We start from the raw sequence: 14,353 nt of genomic DNA on the forward strand, positions 1-14,353 counted from the left end.
GAGCTGTATTTTTAAAAGACTTCTAGGATTTCAAAAATTAATCTGACCAGCCTAAGAAGACACCAAAGCAGTTTGTATTAATTTCGAATTTTTTCAGCCTACTAATTAAAATGCTTTGGAATCTTTTAATTATCTCTGGGAGCTATCTTTCAAAGCTCTGAATAATTCATCTTCCTTATCATGTACCTTGATATTGATAAGAGTTGTTAACCTGTTTTGCTAACCAAAAGAAGAGAAGAAGATGACATATCTGATTGGAAATAACTGTCATGATTTTCTTTCTATTTGTTTTTGTTTGTTTGTTTGTTTGTTTTTTAATTTACACTCCATAATCTACTAAGCACCAGTCATGAGGACACAAACGTCTGAGGTTGTTTGTAGCTGGAAGTGATAGTGAATCTTCAAAGCTGCATTGCATTTCACCTGCTACAGAACACAGATATGTTTCTAAAAAGTCAGTTAAGCCCATTTCATGTAATGAGCTGCACTGTGCTGTGAATCTCAGAGCTTACGGCAAGATCGGGGTTTTACAATGACAGAATCTACAGCCAGACCACAAGTACTATGCGAAACTCAAGACAATATAAAGGCAGTAATTTAATACATATCAGAGATTTGTAATGGGAACATTATAGCTATGTTGTAACATCCATACCGCTCAAAAAACCCAAAGGAAATTGAGAAGTTAAGGCTGAAATTCCATCTCTGCCTGCAGTCTCACAATTTGTTTAAACCAATTTTGGAACAAGCTGCCGATCATGGTGTTCATTTTGCTCCTTGCTTCACATTCTAGCTCCTTTTGGCTTGTAGGCAACACAGTGAGTCAGAACAGGAAACTGATGCAGCTGAAAAGCAAAAGGACCGAAAGAAAAGGTTGGTTTTTATCCAGATCAGTTCCTGATCCAACTCAGCGCGCAGTTGTACCAGCTAGCGCTGGCACAGGGAGTGCCAAGGGCAGAAATGACAGCAGGACCGCACCTTCTGGAAACAACCCGCTCAAGTCTGCTTAAGTCAGCAGGGAAAACACTGTCTTGTTCATTGTCATTTACTACAGCATTAGACAAATTCGCAGATATTTTCAATGGTCTTAGGTATTGCTTCTCTCTACAAAGTCTGCCTGCTATTTTACAAAAGGATTACTGGTTAAAGGTAGGGAAAAGATCTGTCTTTCAAAGAACGTAAAATTCCCACCAAGATGATATTTTATACTGTAACATTTCAATATCTTTTTATTGTGACTATTTGTTCTACTGCCACAGGAGGTTTCTATTAACTATATCCAAGGGATTTGTCTAGATTATGGTTTAAATATTTGCTATCAGAGCATGTCAAGTAACCTATTTTAACATTTTGACATACCAATGCGACAAGACTTTATATACTGAATACTGCTAAGCAAAATCAATTTCATATATAAAAGTTTAGAAAATAAATACATGCAAAACTCAAAACTGCCTGAATACATTTCTTCTTTGCTTTGTCTCAATTAGGTTTTTACAGAGGCATTTCTTATGCCAAAAAACACAGACCTACAACATAATGTTAACACAGAAGCTTAATGCAGTAATCTTTGTAAGGGCAAAGTAAAACAACTCAAGGTTGATACAACAGCAAAAGTCATAAAAAGGTAGATGTAAACAAAAGAGGTTTTAGGACTTCTGGGAAGGCTAGAATGTAGATTTTAATAGAAAATTGCTTACTTTGCCTGTTTTCTTTAGCTTTCTAGGGCAAAGGGAGTTACTAATACTCTGTAGAAGTAATATTAGTCCTGTAAATGATGTATGCACTTATAATGAATATGTTAAAACCTATCTGATAATCTAGGAGTCCTTTTATTCCTGTCTCCTATTGAAGGAATTACTTTCATAAGAACACATGAAGTATTAAAATTGTAGGGACAGTTCAGGGATGTGAACAGCAATTAAAACCTGCAGAAGGAATTTTTCTGATGTAGTTTCCTCCCATCTTGCCTCCCTGAATTAGCAGGAATGCATCCATTCGGATAGGGATCTATCAGGGCAGTGGTCAGATCAGCCCTATCAAAATGGTTTGGACATGATTCATCTCACCTGAGCTTAGACACCTGCTGTGTAGCTTTTCATATTGAACGAGTTACCCAAAGCTGCTGCTTCTGCAGCCAGGGAAGAAAGAAACATTTCTAGGACATCCTTCACACGGCTTATTTTTGGCAACTACTTGGGATAAAATGATGTGCAGTGGCTGTACTGACTAGATCTCATCTGTACATCGGTCAGGTTCATTCTGCGTAGCACAGTGATCTGTAAGGGGAAGGAGCCAAGACCCTATAAACTGCGCAGTGTTAACTTCGATTCCAAGGTGGATGAGAGAACAAATACACCCATTTTCAGTAGTTAGAGGAAATAAAGATCAGCAACAGCCAATGTGTGTAAACAATGGCAAGCCCGTCTCAGTCGCTTTAGTAACAGGCTGGAAGTCTTGTGGCAAGCAGGACACTCAAGTAAGCAAGCCAGATGGTCCAGATGAAACCTTGGCTAAAGGTCACAATAATATTCACAAGAAAGACAGTAATATTTCTTTATCTAAGGGGTTAAGAGAGGTTTCCACAGAGGTCTGTGTTCTAATATCATTCAGTGTTTTCACTGATGATTTGATGAAGGAATAATGAATAACCTGATCACATTTTCAAATGACGCAAGGAGAAGAGACACTGTTCTTTTAGGGGTAGCCTTAGAACTTAAAATAATCTTGAGAATTGCTGCAATGCTTTGAGAAACAGGATGCACTTTGATATGAGTAAGTAGAGTGCGTTACACAATAATCAAATGCAAAAATAAAATGGGAAGGGATTGGCTTGCAGCAGTCTTGCAAGGAAAAGACCTGAGAAAGAAGCTGAATGTCAGACAACAATGTCAGATTGTTGGAAATAAACATCACAGTAACTACAAATGTGATATACAGAATGCACGGAGAATCTGTTCTACATATTCCCTGGGTAGATGCCAGCGGGGACAGTGCATTCAGTTTTAGGTATTGAACTTAAGAATAAACCAAGGGATCCAAAAAAAAGCAATAACAACAATCTAGGAGTTAAGAAAACATGACCTGTAAAGAAAGACTTGAAAACTTCTTGTTTGTCTTCCTCTAGGAAAAAAAAAAAGAGGATTGAAAGACAATATAATACCAGTTTCCAAAAGCAACATGTTTTTGCAAGAAGGAAAGTGATAAACTATCTTCTGGGTCCACTGGTTATGGGATAAGGAGTTATCTCCTCAGCCTTTAGCAAGGAAGTATTAGGTTGGACTTTGAGAGAACCTGCTGAGCATAACAACAGGGAAGCACCAGCACACTTTGCTGAAAAAAACCTGTAACATCTCTGTCACTGGAGGTTTTTAGAAACAGATTAAAAAATATTTGTTGGGAATTTTTTACATATAGATGATTGTTCTGTGGGGGAGAATGAATTTTAATGTAATTTCTAAACTTATTTTCTTTTGTTTCTATTTTTGTCTAAACCTCAGAAAAAAAATCTTTGTTCTTAGTATGGTAATTCAGTGAGAAGTTTTTACATGTATGTTTTGCATGAAAGCAAGTTTACTAACAATCTAATACAAATGTAAATTTGCTTCCCCCCCCACCTCCAACAAGTAGCCTTAATTCCAAATCAGAAAAATTCTGAAGCAAAAATCGAGTAATAATAAAGGTTACGTATTAGTCTTTGATGACTAGGTAGGAATAGAAAGAACAACCTAAAAAAAGAAATGCTGCCGTAAATCACAAGTCTGCGTGGAACAGTCTTATTCAAGCATTGCAACAAAAATGTTATCTGTGCTTTACTTGGAAATACACATTTCCAGGTAAATTCAAAGCACAAAAAGAAAAAGCTGCCTTTCTCAAAGCTTTTCCTGACTTTTCTGCTCCTCCTTTCATTCAGATGAAAGGAGGCGGTGACACTTGGTACCGATACCCTGGAGTGCCACCTGCATAGCTCATAGTTTGGCAGTAACACCGAATGCCCTTCCAAGTATGCTTAGCTTATAAAACCTAATGGATTGAAGAGCAACAAGAAGGAATTCCCATCTAAATGCAAATCAAGGAAAACGCATTTTGAATGCAAGAGTAAACTACAAATGGTAATTTTCCCACCATTTGCTAGTGCTCCTTACTACAATTATAGTTCTATACAGCTCAAGTAGTTAACAGTTCTTCTCCTGATGAGCTGTCAATGAACAACTAAGAATTTTTCCAAATGTATGTCATAGATACACTTATTCTGTTGCTGTCTGTTTGTGCAAAATTAATTTAAAACACTTACTGCTTTTTGGGGGGTTAATTTAGTGTGATTCATGAAGTGGAAAAAGAAGTTATCAGAAAAAAAACAAGGTTTCATCTGCTGGTTAAACTGTAAATTAAACTCCTACTTGTTTTCTGCTTGAACGTGATAACTGACACCAGTGGTTTATGACGGCTGAGAACACTAGAATCAGTGAGGCTCAGATTAGATCCCATCTTGGGTCCCTTCTGTATTTAAAAATGCTTACTGCTCGGGGAAAAATGGCACTGCAAGAGTCTGCTAGGTGCTGAGAGAACGTGGCCAGTCCTAGTGCAGGAAGAGCTCTGGGTCTGGTTCTGACATAAAATCCCTTTACCTTGAAAAGCTCAGAGTGAACAGAGCAGCCATGCAGGAATTGTAGCTTCCACCCTCTATTCTAAGGAACAGAATTCTCAGTAAGTTTGCAGATGACACCACATTGGGTGGGAGTGTTGATCTGCTGGAGGGCAGAGGCCATACAGATGGATCTGGACCAGCTGGATCATTGGGCTGAGGCCAATTGTCTGAGGTTTAACAAGACCAAGTGCCAGGTCCTGTGCTTGGGTCACAACAACCCCAGGCAGCACTACAGGCTCAGGGAAGAGCGGCTGAAATTTGCCTGGGACAAAGGGATCTGGGCGTGTTGATTGACAGTGGCTGAACATGAGCCAGTGTGCACCCAGGTGGCCAAAAAGGCTGACAGCATCCTGGCTTGTGTCAGGAATAGTGTGGCCAGCAGGACCAGGGCAGTGACCGTCCCCCTGTGCTGGGCACTGGTGAGGCCAAACATTGAATCCTGGGGTCAGTTTTGGGCCCCTCACAACAAGAAAGCCCTTGAGGAGCTGGAGCGAGTTCAGAGAAGGGAACAGAGCTGGTGAGGGTCTGGAGCACAAGTGTGATGGGAGCGGCTGAGGGACCTGGGGGTTCAGCTGGAGAACAGGAGCTGAGGGGAGACCTTCTGATCTCTGAACTGCCTGAAAGGAGCTTGGAGCATGGAGGGGGTTGGTCTCTTCTCCCAAGTAACGAGTGACAGGATGAGAGGAAATGGCCTCAAATTGTGCCAGGGGAGGTTTAGATTGGATATTAGGAAAAATTTCTTCCCAGAAAGGGTTGTCAGGCATTGGAACAGGCTGCCCAGGGCAGTGGTGGAGTCACCATCCCTGGAGGGGTTTAAAAGGCATGTAGATGAGGTTCTTAGGGACATGGTTTAGAGGTGAACTTGGCAGTTCTGGGCTAATGGCTGGACTCGATGATCTTAAAGATCTTTTCCAACCAAAACGATTCTAACATTCTTTGATTCTATGAATTTCTGCTCCAGCACCAAACAAACTAGTAAGGAAGGTGATGCTTCCTACAAAATACTGGATTCAAGTTTTTTCTTCCTGTACCCAGAAGGAATGCAATAAAATTTGCTCTAGTCTTAAAAGGCTTTTGAAATATGCCATATTAGATGCTATAATCATGGCAGTGTGTAGCATGTATAAACGAAGGTGGTGACGGCTCAGGGATTACACTTTGTTTAGAACACAATAACCAAATCCTGTAACAAAACCTGGAATAGAAAATGCACTCTGTATTGGCATTTTATGTTCTTCACTGGACCCTTACTGGTGCCAGTTTGTTTCTCTGACCCTAATCTGCAAGGCCCTCTGTGCATTAGAGACACAAATATCCTGCAGCAGGTATGAAAATGATGGAGCAAGTGTATATATTCTATATATATTTCTAATACTGTATGGTGAAGTTGAAGATTACTCTAATGATTTCCTTTAAAATCTTTAGTAGATTAAATGGATAACATAAATGGAACAACAATCAAATTTAGCCAAATCCTCAAAAAAAGAAAAAAAAAGAAGGAAAATAGGAGTGCATTCTGTGCTAAGGATGATGAAATGGACAACTTGCATTTCTACTAAATCTTCACTGCAATTACCGTACTGAGTGTTGCAATTTGTTCCCCCTAAAGACATGTGAACTGAATGTGCAGAGTGATTTCACATTTTGAGTGGCGAGCCCTTCCTAAATATGTCTGCATCGAAATGAACTTGTAGTTTAATCCCAGTGACTTGTGTCACCGACTTAACCGAGACACAGGACAGATTTACAAAATTTCCTTTGGTCTAACATCAGAAACAAGGAATCTGTCTTACACACAAACAGTGTCCTGCAGCACCTCACTTTGAGAAAAAAAAATGATACCAGTGACAGAAGAGTTAAGCACTTCTAAAAAATAAACTTCAAAGGAATTAGAAGACCAAGGAATAGTCCAGATCCCTGGCTGAATTCTTACAGAGAGTTCAAGGCAGAAGTGGAGAAGAGGCAGGACTTGTGTTGGTCACCTCTCATCTCTACATGTGTGTCTGGTTCTAACTTAGGTAAGGAGTCTATTCTTGAGTCAAGAATAGCTGAGGCATTCTCGACATAAGCCTCTGTGGCCAATATTCATTCCTCAGATTACTCATGGAGAATAGAGGTGGAATATAAATAAATATAATCAGTGTGGCACGTTATGAATCAAACAGCCTAATAATTTAAATTCTGTTCTTTTTAACACAAAGTTCAAACAAGTTAAGTACTTGTGAGGAACTAACCTGAGCTTGTTAAGAACAGTGATGTTACAAGCGTGCTACCTGATTCTGCAAACACAGGGGTGCCACTTACTGTTTTAATCTATTCCAGAGTTTTAAAGTGTTCTTATCTTAAATGTTTGTTATCATATATGCTCGAAAAGATATACTTTAGCTGTTTTCACACATATGCCTGAGTGCTCCTTAGACCATTTGAAATAGGCCCTACCTCTCATCACACTGAGGGGCACGGTTGAGAGCAAGGGGAAATTATTGCTGGAGAAAGCTACACTAATCAGGTAATAAGCATGATTACAGTAGATATTTTGTTGTGACAAGCACAGATTAAAAAACCAAAAACAATACCAAGAACACAACACAAAACCAAAAGAACAAATTAAGATAATACTAATGGTAAAAAACAAGTAAGCATCCACTAATTTAAAATGAATGGAGGAGTTAGCATGAGCCCACATTTACTTGGGTCTTCATTTACTGGCATTGAATACAGGATTATTTGTGTTAGTTAAAGTTAAGCACTTACTTAAGTACTTTAGCTGGATTGAGGCCAGAGTACTGATGAGTAATCTGCAGAATGGAGGCCACCGAGAATTACAAATTAAAAAAAATGCTCAAGAGCCAAATCTGATTTAAATAAAAACATTTACTCTACACCATTTCACTTTCTTCATCTTAGTGTTTATGTTTCAAAGCCTCAGTCATGGATAGTGATTTCACTGTGCAAACACTTATTACACAAGCTTTCAATTATGATATTTTTAAACTTAAAATGAAACACCGTTTCCCTAACAGAGCCTGAAGTTAATCGATACCGCACTTCAGGCTTGAATAAACTCTTCAAAATTCTAGTAACCTATTAGTAGCCTACTGTTAAAAGTCATGCTCACGATCAGCAGTTTTGAAAGGCTGGAAGCAGATCTATTGAGCCTAAATGTTAGAAGGATGATGGAGGTCAGAATGACAAGGGTGGTTTACTGAAAAATAGAGGCTACCTTCAGCTCAGAGCTGAATCACCCACGGTCTTGACAAAACTTCAGGAAATTTCCAGAGAACTGGACTGAACAAATAATTCACCCTGTGGCACGAGCTGCACTAAGCAGCAGGTAACTTCGCGGTACACAGGGAACAAATGAGCTGCACCATAGGTGCTTTCTGCAGAGCTTATCACAATAGGGCTCCAGGAGTATTTGAAAGCGATCTCAAAGAGACAGGCAAAGATAATGAAGTATTTCTCGATGCAGTTCTAGGAGAACATTAAACCCCTAAGAAGGACTTCCTCAGAGCACTCGGAGGCCGTGTGTTTGCACTAGATGTCAAGCCCACCCCACAGGTGACAAACTCCAGGACCGAGTGCCATCTGTGGCCCCACTAAAGCTTGTGAAGTCTGTTATCAGAGTAGCTACTATTAGGCATAAACAAACCAATATATGAATAAACTTCTTCCAACACAGAGCCTATGGTGGACCTGTAATCTCCAAATAAATAATCTTTTCACAAAAAACTAGTTTTCAGATGGCACCGAATGTGCATAACTTTAGGAACCTAACCCTCTTCCTGAGTTACTTCCAGATCTACTGCTGATCACTCCAGGCCTACTTTTCGTGCACTGCTGCTCGTTTGTTGTTATGCACAGAAGAAATCAGCAATGACAGCAACATGCAATGGATATCTTCATTCTGTCGTGTGTGCTTTCCCTTTTGACAGCCACTTAACTATATCCCTCCATCATTTCAGGTACACCACAGGTGAAACCAGATCATCCTCTGCATTGGGCCTGTGGTTTGACACCATCTGGAAGGAACGAAGCAAGGACTGTGCTGAGCAAGAAGCATATCAAATGTCTGAGCTAAATATTTTATGACTACAAACAATATAATAAAGAGTCATGGAAATACCGGTAAGGCTTTTCCCTGTGTTCAGGAATCAGAATTGAAAAACAGTCAAATTAGTTCCACACTAAGGACCAGGGATTCACCTCCAGCAAGGTGTGTGAATATGGCAAACACTGGGTTCACCAGTGCATGAACTTAGACAGGGGTTTAGTCTGTGGTTAAATGTCCACAAAGAGCTGAAATTATTTATTGACATGCTTCCTTAGGGCTTTTTGTTATCGCTTATCACAGGCTCTCAAAACATGGAAATAATATTGCATTCAATATTCAACAGCCTGTTTGAGGAGCCTTCTGTATTAACACAGAGTGGTACCTCCCAATTAACAGCGGTATGAAAATGGACTGGTTTATGTTGTCATTACAAGGTAATAGTTGAGCCACAAGAGAATCTAGCCTTTCTCAATCAGAAAAATTGGCACTGATATCAGTAAAATCGAGATTAAATTCTACTTACTCTACATTAAATTGTGTAGAAGCCCTAAGGAGATGCCTCTTCACTTCTGAAGCACGCTTAGGCAGCAGACCGGAAAATCAGTGTTAGTTTAACTTAAATTAAAAAAAAAAGGCAGTTTAATATTAAATTAAATAACTCAGTCAGTAGTTTGAGTTGAAAGTGGTTGTTTCTGCCAAAATGGTTGCATATCAAAATTAATGATCTGTTGAGACAGAGAGCGTCATCTTTTGAGATGACAAGTTCTCAGAGCTTTGGACCTTTGGTATGTAGGGCTGTTACCTGTGCTGTCTGAGGGAGCAGCTGAAACTGCTCGTGGAGCGATGGCAGAGCGGGAGGGAAACTGCCGTGGGGCTGGCAAGGCCGAGAACGCCCTCAACCTTGGCCGTTTGGGGTAAGCGTTGGCGTTTCAGCTGGGTTGTTCTCAGGAGATGCCCAAGTAAGGGCTGGTGAGAGACAGCATGGGACATTCCTGCAAGAAGGGGGACTCAGTCGGCTTGGACATTTCAGGGGTTGTTATATTCATTTTTAGTTTGTTTTGATGATATTTTAAGCTCTTGGGAAAGGCACACCGAGTTTGGAATAGATGCCTGGCAATGGATCTCTAGAAAAACAGTAACTATTTATTTAAGATCATTAATAGGCTTAGGTAGACATTATATTGCTTCATGGTTTTACAGCAATTTCATGGCTAGTTGTGGTAAAAACAACTACTAATGAGCAAATCTACATTACAGTGCACTACATCAAGTTTTGTGTGTCTATATACTAATCCTTATGTAATGTACAGGACAGAATGTCCCGTGATAATTCTTTGAAAATTATCCATTCTTGAGAATGGATAACTGTTTTAAAGGAAGCTCTAAAATAAACACAGAACTCGGAAGAACTGCCGGCTTTACAATGATCTGTTGTGTAAATCCTGATGTGCTCTGAAAACATTTTAGCTTCCTATACACAATTAGTGTCTGCAGTTAAAAGTCTGTTGCTACAAACTTTAAGTACAACACATGCTATCTATGGTTTACTTATCTTAAGCCACTTGCAGCTCCTGTTCTACAAATATCTGAGTTCTGCAGAACTTTCTTTTGTGTATTTATCATTGTAAGACCTCTTTGACTTAGAGAAGTGTTACCCCCCGCCCGCCCCTTTTTTTTTAATAAATGGGAAACTGTGGCACTGTGAGACCAAGTGACTTAGAGGCTTGTAAGTGACCTCTGAGAGGGCAGGTGGCTGCAGCCAGCTCTCTCTGATCTCTAAAGCATTCCCCAGCTACTGGTACTCGATTTTTCTCCTTTCTAAATTCTTGTTTTCCTTAAAAACTCTGCAACTGAAATGCTCCTTGGATTCCAAAATTTCTTCTCTAAAACAGCAACAGCCAAATGCTTGAGGCCATGAGGAGAAGAAGCAAGGCTGCAGAAGGCATCCTCTTCTCCACAATGTAACCACGAATCTTGGATGATGGAAGAAACTACTTGGTGACCAGTTTGTATTACCTCCCTTTGTGCAGCACCCTGCTGTCTCTTCCTGAAGATATGTTCCATGGAAAATATTCCTCACTGTGCTCCCTAAGAAACCGGCTTGGGCAGCAGCTTGTCCGGGTGTGCAACAGGTCTGGTGGGACGTGCTCTCGTGTGGTCGCTGTCATCACGCTGAAGGGCTGCAGAGGAACCTTCGTCATCAATAGCTGTTTCCATTTCTGTAAGGAGCTGGATCCTGAGGTAGTACACACCACAAATGTTTCCAAGTAACTACAATCCCAACACCCAAAGCTTGAAAGGCCAAACACCCAGCAGCAGGCAGATAGCAATCTTGCAGCTGCTGCTCTCCCTGCCACTCAACGATCAGATATTTTCCATTGTCGCCGGGAGCTCTCTTCTGATTCCCAAGCTCTTTCCCTCACTTAGTCTTTCCTGAACCTTTAATGTTTTCCCCAGCTCTTTTTTTCCATGCTCTGTCTGTCCATCAGCTTCCTTTCTCATCTTCAGTACTTGTGCTAGTCATTTCTAAGTGTTCTAATAGTCAATTAAATTGTAGAAAACCCCTGATCCAGCAAAGTGACGAGGCATGCACACAGCTTTAAGTGCTCTAGTACTGTTGACTCCAACAGGGCTACCAACGTACTTAAAATTAACCACACATTTAAGTGCTTTCCTGGATCAAGGCCACCATCACATTGACATGAACCAAAACAAAACAGCACCTGAGATTCAGCAACATAAACACATAAAACCTCAACCAAACACGGGGCTGTAACCTTCAGGTTACCTTTCTCCAGTGCCTGCTGCCATTGCCGGCTACGTTACGGTTACATCGAGAATCTATTCTGCCAGCATATACTGGAAATAGTGCTTAGGAACAGTCCTGTTTAGGCCAGTGCTTTGGTACGGGTTCAGAATTTGCCTGGCCTGTTTTGCTAGATCAGGCTCTTGGACAATAAGGTCCTCGGGGCAAGAATCATGTTTATTTTTCTGCTTGAATCATATGTGCTCATACACCACAAAATAGCAACTGGTAACTTTTTGTTTGGAGGTACAAGGAAGGAGACTTTCTACATGCCAGAGATGCCCTGGCTTGTGCGGTTTTAAGTGAAAAAAAAAAAAAAGAGGGAAATTTCAAAAGTATAAGGTATTAATCTTATCACTGGTGATTTTCTATAACCCTAAACATGCAAAAATACAAAATTAAAACCTCCCCTCTTGAATTCTGTCCCCTCCCCATCTTTTGCTGACCTTCTGCCTCCATTACCTTTTTTTTTTTATTCTCTGTTGATTACTTCACCAGTTTATACTTCAGTTTTTAAGCCTTGTCCTTTGTTAATCAACAAATAAGATTATGCATACCTTGGGCACACACAAATCATTATTGTCTTCCTACAAATGCCCCACCCTCAGTACCAGCTGAGAACGCTGTTGTGAACAAGCTCCAAGAATCAATATTTTGCATTCATTTCACCAGCACAATGGAAACATTTTTCCAAGCTGCTGCCAAGATGGTATCTAGTCCTCTTCTGAGTCAGCAGCCCATGCAGCTGACTTTCAAACGGCCAAACTTACTTGATTGTAATCTTAAAATAAATTAAAAAATATAAATAAACAAGCACAAGCTGTATTTTTAAAGAGCTGTATCGCTCTCCTCATGCTCAAGCAGAGAGTGACACTACAGCATGTGAAAGCCGGGGGAAAGAAGCCATACAGAAGTGAGTGTTATTTGCGATGTCCCCCTTATTTCTCCAACTTCAACAATTTATTTCTCCCAGTTGGGGGAAAGGACTGGGGAGCGTTGTGGGGAAGTGAGAAAGGAATAGCTCTGCTCTATGTACTCCATGTCTTTTTGGCATCAACCAGCATTTTACATTCTTTAAAGCTCTGTTGGCCATTAAAGACAGTTTATCTAAAAATACAATATAGACAAAACTAGGCTTAGAGAAATGAAGATGATAATGAATTTGTAGAGTTCCCTCCCCGAAGCATTTTTTGCTTATTCTGAGCTGTATTTTCCCTCTGGTCCAATACATAAGCAAGCACGGTGCAACAGAACAGGTTCAAAACTGTGCATCTCTCCTCCGTTCTCATGGGAAGACTTTGGTCTATAATCCCTACTGCTCTGTGAATAAACAGGCTAAATGGTGAATAATTTTTGTGTTCCAAAACTACCCAGCTGGTAAGAAACTGCCAGCAATCCTATATTAAGCTGCAGCTTTGCATTAAATCAGAGACTAAGTACCTGGCTTCTAATTGCTAGTAGATCTTACTCTTATGAGAAGTTCTGACCTTCTAGCAAAATAGCTGGACGCTTTAACAAGTCTAAAATTCAGAAATATACTGTGCCATGAGAAATCAGTTCAGTGGGTCAAACCAGGCAGTCAAAGCACCCCCTCACATCACGTTACTTATTCAAAAGTTACCTATTTATGAGGCTGATCTTGAGGTTTAGCCTTTTTATACCATGCATAGTGCAGGACTTAGGGTGATAAAAGTAACTCAGCTTTAAGCTGCTAAGTCTGTCTTCGAGATGCTGGGGTCATGATTTTGGTACTGATGTGTATCACAAAAAAGACTCATAGGTGCTGTGGTTTTAATAGTCTTAGCTACTTATAGCCCTGCGAGCGCTGTCAAAGAAGCTGGGGATTGATTGGACTCCACATTGTGGCTACTCATCCTTTCCACCTCACCTTTCTCCTTTTGATCTAGGACTAGGAGGAACAGGAACTGTAGCACTTTATGGCATTAAAATAAATTATCCACTGAGTGAATCCATAGATAGTTGATTAAATTATCTCTGTGGCTGCAGAAAAAGCCACAAGCTGATATAGATACACATTTCCTCGGGGAAGAAAAAATCGTCTTTATGCAATACAATTTCTCTGCATCCTAAGATTGAATCTGAACCCAGCAACCAGAATACAATTAGGGTACCAGTGTTTCAGGAGGTTGTGACTGAAGATTTTTGTTCTAAAACAAATAAGTAGCTTTAAAAAAAAAAAGGCAAATTAGCCAATAGAAAATAGCTAGTAAGGTGTTTGTTGCGTATTTTAAATACTAAGGGAGAGAAGAATACCAAATGTGATAGAAAAGATAAGACTAATAGGGAGAAGGTAAAGTGAGAGAACAGAATATTCATAAAATGGAAGTTGTAATTAAAAAGCAGTAGTGTGGTGTAGCTGAAGCTTTCTGGTTTTGTAATATTCAGTTCCAATGAGTTTACTGGTTCATTTCTTCTTTATTCCACTGAATCTCTATGGACTTTCCAGCCATATGAAGTAATTCTCCTGTGAGCTGAGCCTACATTCAATTCCGTGGAGCCACCATGTTGCTCCGTCAAATGAGATTGAAATCATATCAGGTGGGCTCAAGACATTTTTCCATCAATATGGTATCTAATTCTTACCTAGTTCATCAAAAGCTATTCATTTACGGTGTTTGCAACTAATTAGATACATGAAAATTGTTGGACAAATATGTACCATTTTTAAATGAAACACCCTTTCACGTGGCCTGCAAAAGTTCCCCTAGGGAGAAATGTTGAAACAATGACAGCTTGTTACAGCCTGTAGGATTTGCTAGAGAATAGAATCATCTCCCCAGAGAAGTGCTGGTATTAAGGCACTTAGGCCTGGCCTGGACACTCC

General features: G+C 40.0%; 1 protein-coding gene and 1 long non-coding RNA gene across 12 annotated transcripts in view; one reads left to right on the forward strand and one right to left on the reverse strand.

Annotated features, from left to right (window-relative positions):
• PRKAG2 (protein kinase AMP-activated non-catalytic subunit gamma 2) overlaps positions 1 to 14,353 on the reverse strand; it is a 234,603-nt gene that overhangs the window by 54,436 nt on the left and 165,814 nt on the right. The gene's annotated exons all lie outside the window — the stretch shown is intronic.
• LOC110366209 (uncharacterized) overlaps positions 1 to 14,353 on the forward strand; it is a 35,988-nt gene that overhangs the window by 2,281 nt on the left and 19,354 nt on the right. Inside the window, exons 2-3 of one of the 3 annotated variants that reach the window (XR_010470869.1) lie at positions 8,614 to 9,616; positions 10,595 to 11,906. This is a non-coding gene — a long non-coding RNA (uncharacterized LOC110366209). Of the gene's footprint in view, positions 1 to 8,613; positions 9,617 to 10,594; positions 11,907 to 14,353 lie in introns of those variants that run through there. The other 2 variants (XR_010470868.1, XR_010470870.1) reach the window with 2 other exon arrangements.

Source organism: Columba livia, chromosome 2 (assembly GCF_036013475.1).
Source record: "Columba livia isolate bColLiv1 breed racing homer chromosome 2, bColLiv1.pat.W.v2, whole genome shotgun sequence".
NCBI classification, from domain to species: Eukaryota; Metazoa; Chordata; class Aves; order Columbiformes; family Columbidae; genus Columba; species Columba livia.